Source organism: Neopelma chrysocephalum, unplaced genomic scaffold (assembly GCF_003984885.1).
Source record: "Neopelma chrysocephalum unplaced genomic scaffold, ASM398488v2 Primary Assembly neopelma1_23, whole genome shotgun sequence".
In the NCBI taxonomy this organism is placed as follows: Eukaryota; Metazoa; Chordata; class Aves; order Passeriformes; family Pipridae; genus Neopelma; species Neopelma chrysocephalum.
Genome location: NW_020897691.1, coordinates 8,727,281 through 8,743,015, shown reverse-complemented (window position 1 = coordinate 8,743,015; position 15,735 = coordinate 8,727,281).

Sequence of the window (15,735 nt, the reverse complement as noted above, 5' to 3'; positions counted from 1 at the left end):
TGGGTCCCACGAGAGAGAGCCCCAAGGCTCTGAAACTCCCAGTTATATACTCTCCAGTTCAGGCGGGAGTGCTCAGTCCCTCCCTCAGAGTAGAGAATTCCATAAAAGGGCATGTGGATGCTCAGTCCCTCTTATCAGAGCGGGGAATTCCATATAAAGATATCAGAGCGGGGAATTCCATAAAAGGGTACAGGAACATCTTCCCACCTTGCAGGCCTCTACTGACAGCAGTTTTTGGGAAATGGCATGGAGGCTATAGAATACACAGTTTTGGGTTACACCCATCCAGGGATGAATTGGTCCCAGCCGTTCTAACCAGGACAGTCAGTTTCTTTGATATGCAAAGTCTTAAATGTGGTGCATACAGCCACATCAACTAGCAAATGTATTCAAAAAGTGTTCAACATAATGTGCCAGAGAGCTGCACAGCCATTTCATAGGGAACATTTCTTTGCAGAGCTGAATGTATACATGCCTATGCTTACCTACTATCTTTGTTGATGAAGTTATCCCTTCAATTATTTTTTTTTCCTTAAAGGATCCAGCATTTTATCTCACATTAATATGAGTCCTGGAACTAGGTGGGTAAGTTCTTTCCCGCATGCTGATAATGAGGCTCCACAGCTCTCTTTTTCACTTGATATGGAGATATGCATAAACTTGTCTCTGACCATAGCTAGTCTGCAGGTCTCTCTTAGTCTTTTATCTATATCTTGGTATGACTGGAGTGTATTTTAACTCCTTGTAGCCTGCATGCCTGGGTTTTCTGCTCAGACATTTGGGAAAATTGTGTAAGCCCAAGACCTCCAAGTCAGGCTCTGAGTCAAGAGCCCGAGTGAGGCTGGAGCATCCTCTCATAGCCTTGCAGTTCAGGGAGGAAGCTGATGAAGATCTACACAGCAGGAAGAGCATCCTGAAGCTTTACAGGGCAGTACAGGAGAGAGTTATTATTCTGAAAGTTTTTATAGAAAATACTACAGTTTCGATCTGAATGGAAGTTGCATTACTCCTTCAAGTGTTGAGGCTGCCACTGTATCTGTTGGATGAAGAAGTTGTAAAAATAAATTACAAACTACCTTGGAAGTAACACACTACAGATGTGCAAAGAGGTTTTTTCATCTAAGTTATCTCTTCAGGTGCAGATAAGAAATTCCTTCTTCTCCACTCCTACCCAAAACCTTACTGTGAACCCTCAGTGAAAACAACTCTCCCAGTCTCCCAAGAGGTGAGGTGACTCCCTGCACTCTACTTGCTAGCAGTGGCATTAACATATTTTTACACATATTCTCAAATCAGCATGGTTCAGGTAGTATTGAATGAGGAGAGCATCCATCTCTGGGGCTGTTTCTGAGCCTCCAGGCTTCCCTGTAGTCATAACACTGACCTTTAAGAGAATTCTTTTAATCGCAGAGGACCACGCTGGGAGTAGGCTGTCCCCATAGATGTCACACATACACACAATTTCTCTGTCATAATTTGGCAGTACAATATAAACAAAAGACACACTTCATAGAAAAGGCATGAGGCACACCCTGACCCAGTTGCTCTGCACACTCGCCACCCTGCATACGAAAAGGTTGCATAGCTAGACTATTTCCATTAGCTGAAGTAAACATCACTTGAGTGAAAGTGGGAGGGAGACATGTCTCCTATTAAAATATTTGAGTACTTTCTGAAAAGGAGGCCTTTCAAAAGTTTACTGTCTTTTTCCTAAGACCCTGTTTATAGTTACTATTACTACCACACAGTAGCAGTGCCACTAGCACCTCTATTTTCTCATGAATGAGATTTTCAGATTTTCACTGGATTGGTTTAGATTCTCTTGCTGGAGGAACATACCTCACAGAGAAGACAAATAGCAGTTTTGTTTATAACCTGAGATTTTCATTTTAGTGGTAATAAAACTTCATGTTTAAAATTGATCCTGTTATAGTTTTCCCTTTGTATCAGCTTTTTCATCTCCCTTAAAAGAAAAATGAAACATGTTTTGACTATTCTGATAGTCAGAGAATCAATATGAAGAAGACTGCTACTTCTCCAAACTGTGTACCAGCCAGAGCTCAAGGGCTGATTCCTGGGCTGAGAAAGAGATGTCTAGAAGGTGACTTCTCACCTTTTATTGCCCTTTGAAGTTCCAGTCCCTGTTATCTGCACCATTCACTGCACCTATAAACCTCTTTGCAGAATAGGATTAGCAGGAATACTCATCACTTCTAACATTTTTTTTGACATTAAGGTGGGGAGAGCATACATAGGATTCCAATCCCATGCAATGTTAAAAAATACAGAGTCAATAATCTTGCTGCCTTTTTCAGCAGCAGTACTAACTAGGGTTCTTTTAAACTGCTGTAAAACACATTTTGCCTCACCAGAGGTGATGAGTTTTTACTCTGGTTTTCTTACTGGTAGTCTGTGAATGTATCGCATCTGTAGAAGCTTTCCCAGCAGTCAGTGGCAGTCATTCCTATAGCTGTGCTGCTGGCTCTGAACGGCGCAGAGTGGTTGAGTAGAAATTAAATGAGTAATGATGCAGGCAATTCACAGTGAGAATTTCTCCATATAGAAAATCAACAGTGAGTAGTCCTCAGTATAAAATCTATATTAATATATGCCTGCCTGAAAATTACAGTTAAATAAACAATACTCATTTTACTGATTGACTTTTAGATGGTCACTAAGGGCTTGGGCTTCTTGGCATCTTGCTGGCAAAGAAAGCAGCACAGAGAGCCTGGCTCTTCTGTACCAGCCTTCTGTGCAGGTGTGCTTTGCCCTGTGCTCCACAGGGCACTGGCTCAAGCCTTTGCCCAGGCCAGGGTGGGTTTTGCTGCAGCAAGGACAGGGAGCTGAAGCAAAGGGACAGTGAGGAAGAGGACCTTCAGGTGTTTCCCAAACGCTAAGTTGTGCTCTGTTCCCAACAAGCTGAGCAATTGCCACGAGTTTCTGAGCTGAGCAACACCACGACTTCATTCCTGGGTGCTTTTTTCTTTCAGTCAACACTACTCTGTTGTCATTTTAACTCCCAGGTCTGCTCCCATGATACTCACATACTTTACACTTTGTTGACATATGGGAAACATAAATTTGTGGATGACTGAATACTCCAAGCTCTGCTTTGATATTCTGACCATCTACAGACAACATTATCCCTAGTTATGCACAAATGGAGTAGCTGCCTACTGCCACAGCCTGAGCTGATCCTTGCATCCCTCTGCATGTCTGTGTTACACTCTCAGTCCATAACAACAACTCTGAGCTTAAAGAAACACAAAAAGTGTATTATAAAGGGTCTTTTCTGGGAGATGGAAGCCTCCCTAAACCCAAAGCTGTGGAGCTGCCGACAGGATGCTGCTGAGGGCACCCCAAATCATTCACATCCATGTTGAATTACAGGTTATTAAACCTGGGCCTGGAGCTATATTAATACAATTGAACTGCATCAGTCTGTTTTGTAGTGTGGACACAGAGAAACTTCTGCCATTGACACTGTGAACAAGCCTCAGGGCATTTTATTTCTAAAACAGGAAGGATAATCCCTCCTCAAAAACTGGGATGTTGCACAGCAACATTTGCAAGGCTTTGAGATGCAGTTCTGATTGGGGGCAGATCAGCAATAAAATTTCAGATAAGTAGATTACAAGGTGATGACTGAGTTTGTGAACATCTAGCTTACCTTGACTAATCTCTATATGTAAAGTATTGAAGAACTTTGCTACTGAAAGTTTGCAAAAATATTCATGTCTCAAATGAAGGTCTATCTTGTTACAGCAAAGGGAAGAAACATTAGAAATATTAGACTGACTGATTTCACTAGAACAAGCACAAGCTATTGCTGTGTGCAACTAGCAGCAAAATTCAGCAGTGCAAAGGGATTGATGGAAGAAGATGAGAATATAAAATAGATAGAATCTATATCACTAGGGCTGTCTACCGCAAATAAACACACATGAATTATGTGATGCAATGAACACCCGAGGATTTAATCCATAATTTGATAAGCTTTGAGCAGTTCTAAATAAAGGTGAACAGAAGAGCAGCGCCAACAAATTGCAGTCATATTTCAGTTTAGTTTCTCTTAATATATATACATACTTTCAAAGAGCATGAGTGCTATTATGTAAAAAGAGAAGAATGAAGTGTGACTTTATGCTGTCTGTAGTGATGTGAAGAATAATTTTGGCTGAAGATGTTAACAAATTACTGTTGTTTTAAGTTTGCCTCTGACTTATCTGTTAATTGTTGCACCCTTAGCACTGTAACATGGCCTGCTTTGGTTTTTTCAGGTTTACATAGCACAAGAAGGCAGCACATTCCAGAGTGACCTCTGAAAATAGCTTTGCAAATTCATGTTCCACATGTCTGCCTTCCATTAGACACTAGTAACAACAAATTAACCTTCCAAGGCAGTTTCATACTTTACAAAACTCACATAGTTGCAAAAGTGATGTGTCCAAGCAATAAATATATTTCTGGCATTCACAAGCAGTTGCACCTGTGGAATCAGGCAGCTGTTTTCAAAACTTTGGTCATAAATGAGAAAAGAATGACTTTCTTAGCTGATGCAACAAATGTTGACTTAGTTGAATGTAGTATCTATAGTTCAAAGGTGAATTAAACACACCAGGGAAGGAACACATGGCTTGGGGCCATATGGCTAAACTCTTCTATCCTTAAGAGGTTGTTCAAGTCTAATTTTCTGTTTGGAACAAGCTTCTGGCCTATTCTGTCTCCCCAAAATATATCCATCCCTGTTCTGGGAGAGGCTGATCACCATGACACCAAGCCTGACTGGGAAGCCTAATATGCACACATGCCACTGCCTGAGCCAGTGCCCTGGTCCTGTTTGGCTCACCGGTGTAAATGCAGACACCAGCGACAAGAGATGATGCAATAGTAAATCATGACTGCATCACACGGCTCCAGCAACATGAGGCATACGTTCAGTGGTGTCAGGAAACCAGAACCTGCCCTGTAAACTGTTATAGAGCAGTGTGGGGGGGACATAAGGAAATGTCTTAAAGCCCTTTCTCCTTTCCTTGCTACTGACTTACTTTGAAAGGGAGAAAGGGAAAAAAAAGGCATCATGTAACAGCTGAAATACTGACCTTGCAATGTCTATACACAGTCTTGACTTAGTATATAGGGTATAGTCTGACCTGACCTAAATGTGATATTAGAAACACTTAATTTGCCATGTAAGAGTTTATCATTGATGCAGGAAAGTCTCCTTCTATGTGTGCTTTCAAAGATAATCATGCTATTGATTCAGGCTATTTTTAATAAGACTTCCACAGTCACCTCTTTTCTTCAAAGAAAGCTGAGAGACTGACCAAATCTTAGAAATGATCCCTCTAAGCCTTTAAAAAAAAGGGCAATATTGACACAAGGACATGTGTGTACAAACCAGGTAAGTAGTGATAAGGGGGTACCCAGGGTGGAACAGCTTTGTGTGGAAGTTGCAGGGCGAAACACTGCATGGCACTAGGGGTGATATGGTTGCAATAGCCAGGGACTGGACTTTGAATTTCCAAGGAATATTACCCTGATCCTGTGAGACCATTCTGTAAATAACTTTAAATTCCACATACAAGTTTTTATTGTCCTTAGGTGTTAGACTACCCAGTCATTGCTCCTCTGCATCTTCTCTGTACAAAGAGAGAAAAAAATAAGAAAGAACATTCTTTCTCTAAGAGCTGTAGTGTTATTATACGAAATATAAGTTACCTAGTTTACATATTCAGTCTCACACTGGTCTTGTAGGTTGATCTGAGATATAGAGGACTAATATCACAGTTGTTTAAATTCAGGGTAGAAGGAAATTGCAATTTCTGCTCACTAAACATTTGTAGCAGAAAGAAAAAAAAACAGGAAAGTAAAAAAAATTAAACATATAAATTCCCCAGAAGAATGAAGGAAGTGTCACCACAGGTCATAGCTACTGTGCTCCCTCTCAGTGAGCATTCTGGGTGCAGTTCACAAACTTTTCAAAGTCTGAGACCATTACTGAAGATAGCCTTAATATATCAAGAACATTTCTCATCTTTATAATCTTTTAATAACAAGCTACAGTCTCATAGGATATGCTAGGGACATTATCTTCTGCTATAAATTGCAGGAATTGTATTGTTGTTTTCTTGTGCCCTGAGCACCTAATTACTCCCAAGGAGGAAGATGAGAGCTATCCATGGTCAGTGATGGCCAAAGCATTTGCATCTATGTGGGTCATCTTAGAAAGCATTACTAAAAATAAGCACAAAATCAGACATTTTAATTGTAGGTGTTCCTGAGGGTAAAAGCCTTTCAAAACCACACAGGCAACTCCATTAATGAGATATGCAAAGGAAGCACAGTACTGCTGTGAAATTACTGCACATTCCCTCTTGAGTGACCAACCCACTTGAAAAGCAACTGAGTATTCAATTAAAGTACAGTCAAAAGCATTATTTTCCAAAGACAATAAGTGCCTTAGGCAAGGCACTTTTTCTGTTCAAACCAGAGAAAAGAATTTATATGGATCCCAGCACAGCCTCGATACTGTAGTAAGGATCAAGGGACACTACAAATGCCAAGAAAGAAGAGAGAAAAGAGGTTACCTTGTTCATTACCGCAATACTTTGGCCCATACTTGCATTTAGCAGGTTCTCTTCTCACGATAAATGACAATGACACTTTTTTTTTCACTGAAAAATGCCAGCTTATACAAAACAGAATTTCTGTGGCAATGCGCTCATGTTAGCTAAATTTCTTCAGGACATTGATCACAGGAATGTACTTCCAGCTCAAACAAGGAAGGGAGGAGAAACACTCTAGAAGAGCGAAGCACATGGGAGTGACAGTGCTCACCTTGGCTGAGAGCAGAGTGGTTCAGTGAATCAAATTATTCAAAACAAATAGTTATTGATGTTTGGCCTGGGGTTGAGTACCCTTTGGACCAGAATATGGCTGGAGAGGAGGAGCCAGGAGGAGATACAACACACAAACACTACAGTGTATGTTTGATCAAGCAAACTTAACAGATTAATTTATTTCAGGACTGGATTGAAAAAAGGGCAGACCATGTCATGGGTAGCTTCCAGGTTGCAGGAAAGGGCTGAGACCCAGCAGCAGCACACCTGCTCTACACCTTTCTCAGACACCACTTTTTCACAGTCAGTATTTCACTAGCAAAGGAGAGCAGCCTTGTGTAGCTTTCTCCAAAACTTTGGTTCCAAGGGCAGCCTTAGACCGTAGAATTTCAGAAGGAGAACTGCAGTCAGGAAATGCAAAGTAAGTGTTGTTATTTGTTTACAGAGGAAAAAGCATCTGATTGATCTGGGAGAAGAATTTCTAAAAAATGAGATGTAGGCACTAGTCTCTTGTGACCCTCAGGACAGCCTATCACAGATGTTTGACTACACTGACTAAAAAAAAAAAAGAAATAAGAAAAAAAGAGAGGACTTTGAATTTAATATCATATTAATCAACTGATGTAGTTGATTCTAAATTCAGGAGCCCTATGTAGCATAACAAGCACAATGATTTCTTAATAGGCCAAGTCAAACCCCATATCCTCCCTTTCTGGTCCTTACCTATTTTCTTTCGATGGCCTAATGGCTTCCCCTTGAAAGGTGTGACAACATCATCCCTTTCTATTTCAAAAAGAACCTTTTTTTATGAGTTAATAATTTACTAGGATCCTCAGGTAGTTCTTCTTTGAAAAAAATGCACGGGCAGTCCCAGCTGCAAAGTCAGCCCTGGCACTGTTACACATCCACATCATCATTAAATCACCTTACAGCTGCTCAATACAGGGTAAAGAGCCTGGCCGCTGCATCCCTGCTTCATCAGCACTTGTTATTAAAATAATCTGCCTCTACTTACAGGCATCCTAAGGTGCTTGAAACACTCATCTAACTTTTGTACCGGCACATGGAAAGCAGGTCTAAAATGGCTGACAGTCTCTCTGCTTTTGCAGCTTCTGCTCAGAGGATCCACACTGTTTGTAGAAAAAGTAGACCTTGGTGTATTTACTGTCAAAGCATGTGGAAATACAAGTGGATATGCCCTTGCCAGGCCATATGAATGAGAGGTGGGACTGTACTGTTATATCATATACCTATGAAAGAGAAGGGCTGAAGCCCAAGTGAGCCATCCTGCTGAGCAAGGTCTTGGGGGTCTTCAGTGTGGAGAGTAAAAGAGGCCAAGTTGCAGAGCAGGTTTCCAGCCACACTTAGTTAGCAGTACTGGTGTACCCCAAGGTGCTTAAATCCCCTATGGAACACGCAAGAATGGTTTCTTACATAAAAATGCGTGTCAATGATGGGTCAAGGAGAAGGAATGTGAAACTTGGAGAGCTGAAAAGAAATAGGTAAGGACTGCTAAGAAAATGAGTGAAGGTGGTCATAGATATGATTGCATATGTCAGGCCTATTTTCATGTGAGAGCTGAGGATTTGCTACTTACGTTTAAGCATCAACTCTTTTGAAGGGCAAGTCTTTTCCTCCCTAAAATTGGCATACTGATACTTATTTAGTTGGGGGGTTTTCGCATATCTTTTACTGAGGTAGATCAAGTGTTTTCTTTTCAAGCTGGAAATTATTTAATGATAGAATTATTAGCTTGGGCACTTTTTACTGAAACATAATTACAAAGGATATTCTTCAGGGAGTACATTTTATAGGAAGCCTGACTATTAATATCACATACTATGCATCACAGAAAGGCCTGTTGCTAGAAATTATGTAGGAAAAATCTCATTGATGTGACTTACATATTCAAATATAGAGGCAAAATACAATAAGTGAAACCAAATTCACATGCAGCTTTACTGAGACAAAGACTTTGGTATGAAATATACTGTTTGAATGCTCTAAACCTTCTATTTTTCTTCACAGTTACATCAAATGCTTCCTCCCCTATGTCCACTACATGGGGAGAACAAATGTTGTGTAAATAAACAAAATTCAGTTTGTGTCTATAAACTTGCCTTATATATCCAATACTCTGAAAATATAAATAGTCTTATACAAATTTTGTAGGGGTCATTAAATACTAAGTATTAAAATACAGAACCCAAGTACATGTGTGTATATATATGTGCATATAACTGTTCTAAGCTAGAAATGAGTGATAGCTCTGGCCCAGGATGGGCAGTATATTATCTAGAGGAGAGTTTCAGTGTTTAATAATAGCTTTTTTTCTGTCAAGTTGATTTAAAAACTGCAGCTGCTGCATTTCTTGAGAACTCATTATAATACCAACAGCATGTTTTATATTTGAAAAACAGCAGTGCATTCTAACACCTTTTTGTTTACTTGATTTTACATTACACAGAATACAACAGATTTTTGCTAGATTTGGAACCCATAAAAAGGGACAGATGTCTCAAAGAACTTGTAGGTACGTAGAACATTTATAAAAATCCTTAATAAACTATATTTCTGTGCAATATTCCCAGATTTTTTTCCCAGCCAGATTTTTTAATAGTCTCAGTTGGTTGAGCTTTAGATGAGTCCATCAGTCTCCTAGATGATGTGTAAACCTGAACCCGATTTGCAAGGGCTGTTTTCTGTAAATTAATGTTTTTGTAGCTATTCCTTTTGTAGGTCATTATGAAAGAAAAAAAATGGTGTGACTGTTTTTATTTTGACAGGTTCTACTCTATAACATTTTCTAAATTAAACTATGTCTTTCCTCTTCTACACTTTTCTTTCCCACCTTCCTACCATATATCCTTTTCACCAGGTGTAATGTATTAATTGATATCTTCATGAAATTTTCCTATTACTTCTCCTCAGTCATGTTGTTTATAACTTTTTCTGTTATTAACACCCCCAGGACACACATTCTACTCACACTCTTTTCATGGCACAAATATAATACACTGAGAGGACAAGAAAATGAAGCCTACTAGTCTTTGCCAAATCCCCAGACCCAGACATCTAATACAAATTTAAGCTTTCACAAAAGAAGAGGCTCTTTACAGACAGAATTACAGTCTGTATAATCTATATTTTGCCATACACAAGATCCAACAGGTCCTGTGACCACAGCTGATAGAAATAAGAAGCCTTAATGCTACACATGAACTAGTAATGTACCTAGAACTGCCCTGACAGATGTAGCATTAAATTGCATTTTTAATGTACTCAAATAAGCTATACATAATTAGGATTAACATTTCTATCCCTTGACTGATTCATGGTTAGTATATGTGGGCTTTAATATTGCTTAGGAGAAGGATCAAATGACCCTAATTGTATCCATCTTGTCTATTTAAGTGCTTCATTTTTTTCTGAAAGAGTTGTTTATATAAACAACACAATGAAGGGAAGCTGATCTTGTTCTGATTAAGTTTCTTTCAAACATGGTGTAAATTACAATTTCAGTTTTTAATGTATTTTGTAGAATTGTACTTCAAAATATTTCACATTAAAATTAATAGAGACGAGGAGGCAATGCACGAAAAAGTAGGAAATGATGTTCTGAAACCTTACTTATATTCATCAGTATAATTATTCCAGCATGTAGAAGTGTTTCTTTCTCTTTGAGCTAAATATTTTCTTTTCCAGTTCGCTGTTAAAGCAAACAGAATATGTATGGTTTTGATCTTATTGTTGATTAAGACAACCCTCCTAAAACCCTGCACCAGACTTCAGAAGCATCATTGTGCAGCGACAAAAGCTTTTTATTGCTAATTGTAAAAGCAGGGCAGTCTCCAGCAGAGAGTTGCTGGGTTGCTGACTGATGCCTTGACAGATAACAGACAATCAGTGCGACACTCCAAGATTCCCGGTGAAAAACAAAAGACGCTTAATTTACGAACAACAACCAGGCATCCATTTAGGGATACCATTATGCACTGGAAAAGACTCCGTGCCACGCAGACATACAATGAGCTTGCTACAAAGTAGGGAAAGTGTTGGGTTTGCCCGTGAAGGAATGGCCGTGACACTCATTAAAAGCCCTGAACCTTCCTTTCCCAGCTCGGGTGGGGCTGTCTAGTATTTACACAGCAGGTCTCGGCCACAGTGTAAGGGTAGACTGTGTTCACTTGCAGATTCAGACTTATTTTAAGGGATTTTTTTATCCCTCAGTTTGTCAGAATGGGGCAATTGGGGATTTCGGCCCTCTACCTCACTGTAGCAGGAGGGTGGCAGCAAGGAGGACTTCATAGGTGAGGCATGAACCATCAGGACACTGAGGACATGGAACAAAGGTCTAATGATTGATTGAGTTTCTGAAGCTTCCGAGTAGCTTATTACAAACAGGCTGTGGCTGCATTCTTTTTCCTTTGAGTTTAAATCTCACAGGAAATGCAGTTCAGGAGTGTAGTATGAAATACAGAGTAGTGTCAATAGCAAAGAGCTCATTTTCCTGAAGCAGCAAGGCTGATCTAAGTTTGTTACGTTGCTTACTCTGTTAACAGCTCCTTTTCACCCTTCATCAGATCCCTGTTGTTGTTGTTGTTATTATTACGTGGATGCTCACTGGGATTGCATGAATGTGTCAGCCACAGGCAAGACCACGCTGAGGTAAATGCAGGCAAAGAGGCAGAGGGAGTCCCTGCCCCACAGCACCTACCACATGTGACAAGAGGCCTTGGGCAGATGCCAGGGAAATGTATGAGAAAAATTGAGGATGCCAAAAATTTAGCAAACATTTGAGGGAGGCTGAGATCTACAGACATTTTAGAGCAGGAACTGGCTCATTCATAGTGCATGAAAAATTCTGGGTAGGGCAGAGCTATCAAGGCAACCCTGAAAATGCAGGGTCTCTGTGCACAGCAGTTTGGCTGCTGTAATTTGTTTTATTAGGTCTTTTGCTTTCAATTTCACTCCAACCTTTCTAAATTCTGTTGTCTCATTGATCACTGAGCTGAGTGTGAAGACTTTTGCCTTGTGGAATTATTTGTGGCTACAGAGCATGGGAAGAGGAAGTGAGGGATAAAGCGCATCTAAGCCCTGATTGGTTACAGGAAAGACTTGCTCCCACACCTGCTGACTATGCAATTAAAGCCACATATAGTCTGCTAGTGCATTATGAAGCACTAGGATGGAGGCTGGCATATCCAACAGCTTGTAATTAAACCAAAGGTAGATTTCTCCAGACATGGCAAAGTGGGCGTGTGGAGAAACAAACCGGTCAAATCTTCAGCATAGAATCACACAAGCTGAGAAATTTCTGGAGAAAAACAGGGGCTTTACCAACACATAGCCAAAAAAAGCCACTTGAGAAATAATTATAATGTGACCGAGGTTTGGTTATACCAAGCACTCTCCATCTGGTGCAATGGCAAATCTGACTAGAAAACTCCTCCTCCCCAATATTCCCATGCAAGTACATGCAGCTTCTTTATCGTGTTTGAGATGCTCTGCAGGACATTCGAGAGAAATTGCAGGTTTTGAACTGTCCTTAGAGTGGAACTGAGACACAAGCAGTGACCTTTTGACCATGTTTGGTGGTTTTTAACACTGTGCTGGAATGTACACTGAACAAAGAGAGCAGTTTCTATGAAAACAGGTGCATTTGAACTGGTCAACCAAATGCTGCTGAACAAAATGGAAATGCTGCTGAGATTCCTGCTGGACCCCCTGGGTTGGAGCTTTCAGTTAAGACCAGAGGAAGCTATCTCTTGCATAAGATACAGTTAATTCCTGTGGCACCCTATAGCTGAATGACCTGCCATGAAAAGCTGCCCTTCTCCTCTGGCATGCAGGAAAATTGTCCCTTCCCATTCATATGTACACTAGCAGCTCATGGAGCTTGCAGGAACTTGCTCTGAAGTTTGTTGTATTTTTTTTTTAACTCTTAAACAATATCCAAATTACATTCCAGAGTTGAAACAAACACAGCAGTGCAACTCTCAAAACTATTCAGCAGTTTCCCCTACTGAGTTACGAAAGTGCACCTCTTACTAAAGGAAAAAGAATGCTTATTACCTTTTTCAGCCTACCCAAAGGAGTATCCTGCTGGTAAAATCCTTGTCTCTGGGTCCATAAGCTTTTCCCCTTTAAACTTCTTTTCTTCAAAGTTTGCTTTTCTGTTTTTACTGTAAATTACGTCACAGGGCTTAAAAAACTGAGTATGTGTGCATGTCTGAGTAGATTTTACTGTAAATTTAGTTATTTACACATCTAGTATCAGCAAATGGAATGAGATGCAGTACTTCATGCTTAGAGTCCCCTTTTCATATGGATATTTGCGATAGGAAATCTGAGTTCATTACATGACACTGTGTGTTTGGGTAAATCTACAGAGGTTTGATGGTAATTCAGACTACTGCAAACTGTATGAAAACAGGTCAGATATATGAAGGAATTAGAATAGCCATAAGCTGTGGGGAGGTCCTTGTGAAACAGGCACATTTCCTGTTGATAGAGTATATATAGGACCAGTAGACATTCAGGCTACCAAAGACATACTTTCTGTTTCCACTGAACAGTTTTATATAAGTCCAGAATGGAGCTTTGATCATGCCTTGGATTTTGGACAATGACAAATACAGAGAATTTTTATTAATTATTATTTTATTTCTTTTACCCAGAATTGAAGAATGTTTGGTCATTTAACTGTCATTTAAAGAGAAAGTCTGTTTTACCTTTTTTTTTTTTTCCTATCGAAAGAATGTAAGTTTTCATTCCTTTGCTTTTGGAACAGCGTAAAGTCATATGAAAAAATGTCCGTTTTAAAAATCAGCTGAGCTTTTCAAAGCCTGTGAAAACCAATTATGTGCAAATTCCCTTTGATTTGATTTATGTGACTACATAAGGTGCACAGGAATGGTAATCTGGCCTATTTGATTCTTAAACAGATTATTGAGCAGAACTGTAACTGAAGGCACAAAGAAAGAGGGACACAGCACTACATGCTAAAGTCTAAAAGGGTAGATGCTGTGACTTTCCAGACATTATTAGGTAATACTGAGTTTTTGCAAGTCTGTTCAAGATTTAGTATCCTCTGGAGTAAAAAATAATTCATCATCTCTGCAGAAGTAGAAGAGGAAAGGAAAGCATGGATCCAAGGGATTTTTAATGTAACAATTTTGGATTGGTAGATTCCTGTTTCATTTCTTTATTCTTAGATTAATCTAGGGTTTGGACACAATTTACAATGTTACAACTCTATTCTGTGTACGTGCTATGGCTTGCTCTTACTCGTATCATCTGTACATTTATGTGATGTGCCTACCATGAAACTTATTACCAGCATTGCCAGCACTCTCTAAAATAGCTCCTTTATAAAAAACCCGAAACATATTAATCCTCTTCCATTTCTTCTAACAATTCCTTAGCTAGCTCAGTGACAGCCACATACAACCAAAAGCAGCTATCCACACCCTCAGAAACCACGTGTCAAGTCTGATGTTACTGTTGCAAAAGCCAGGTATTGCTGAACTGAGTAATTTTGGCTTCTTACAGTCAGTCCTTCCCGAAAATGATACAGCCCTCCTATCTGTGAGACCTTGTTTGGAATGAGGTGATTTCATTGCTGGTGTCTGTGCTACTCACTCTCTGCCGGCAGTACAAGGTGACTAAGAGACTGGTTTAGCCCAGATTCCTAAATTTTAGATGCCTTAAGACAGACATAACAAATTCCTTCCTAAATCCATTGATATTTGCCTTTAAGGCATTGGAAGAGACTTTTCCCCCTCGCTTGCTGGGAAAGTTTTAAAACTGCTTTGTGATCTAAGTGTTGCTCTCCCATAAAAACGGAAATACTTTATAGGAAACAGAATAAAAGTTCATAGACTAAGGCTCAAAAGGATTAAAGAAGGATTTAGTCTGACCTCCTGCACATTACAAGCCACAGACTACAGATGAGACAATAGAGAAAAATATTTTTTTTTCCGAATGATAACATGGCAAGTCTTACTTTTAGAGAAAAAATGTCCTTTAATGAAATAATGGAATAATTTCCATTGAAGGCAAATTCCTGGCAACATACAACTTCACTTTATAATCTTCTTCCTAATGTTTAGCTGGAAAAAGCAGTATATTCTTCTAGAGATTTGGTTTAATCTATCTTGAATTCACAAATGCTTTCTGAAATGCTGGAGGTGAGTTTAAAAAACAGAAATAATTTTGGCTCTTAGTCACTTTAAAAATCAGGTTTGTTTCAGGAAAGATTTAATTATCTGTTTGCTTCTTTAAACATAGTTTTATAACTTCTCGGATGAATATTCAAAGAAAACCGCAATTATTATCCAGAGCTTTTTATTAAAGGAAGCCAAGTAAATCATAGATAGGAGACTTTGTATCTCAAAGACAGACCTTTAGCTTTACAGGAACAAGATGCTTTTCCTACAGGCATGTGAATAAGTGAGAGCAATTAAAACTGACATGGCATTGTGTAGCTACGCAGGCCAAACATACAATGACTTTATTATATATTACAATAGACACTTTATTTGTTGTATTCCTGCTGTGGATTTCTCTTAGCAATATATGTCTAGTGAAGACAGTAATTATCCTAACTGTCAGTTACAGTTCCTTACAGTCTTGTATAAGTCTGTATACTCATAGTATACACAGTAAATACTTATACATATATATATATATATGTATGTATATAGTATACTCTTTATAGTCTGCATACAGACTTGGCTTCCTTATACTTGAAAAGCTGATGTGATCTAAATCCATAGGGAAATATAAACAGTGGCCCTTTATTGCAAGCCACATTATCACACTGAATTTTATTATAAAAGGTGATTTTATTCAGGGCAATTTGGGCTCAAATTGGTCTTTGTATACACAA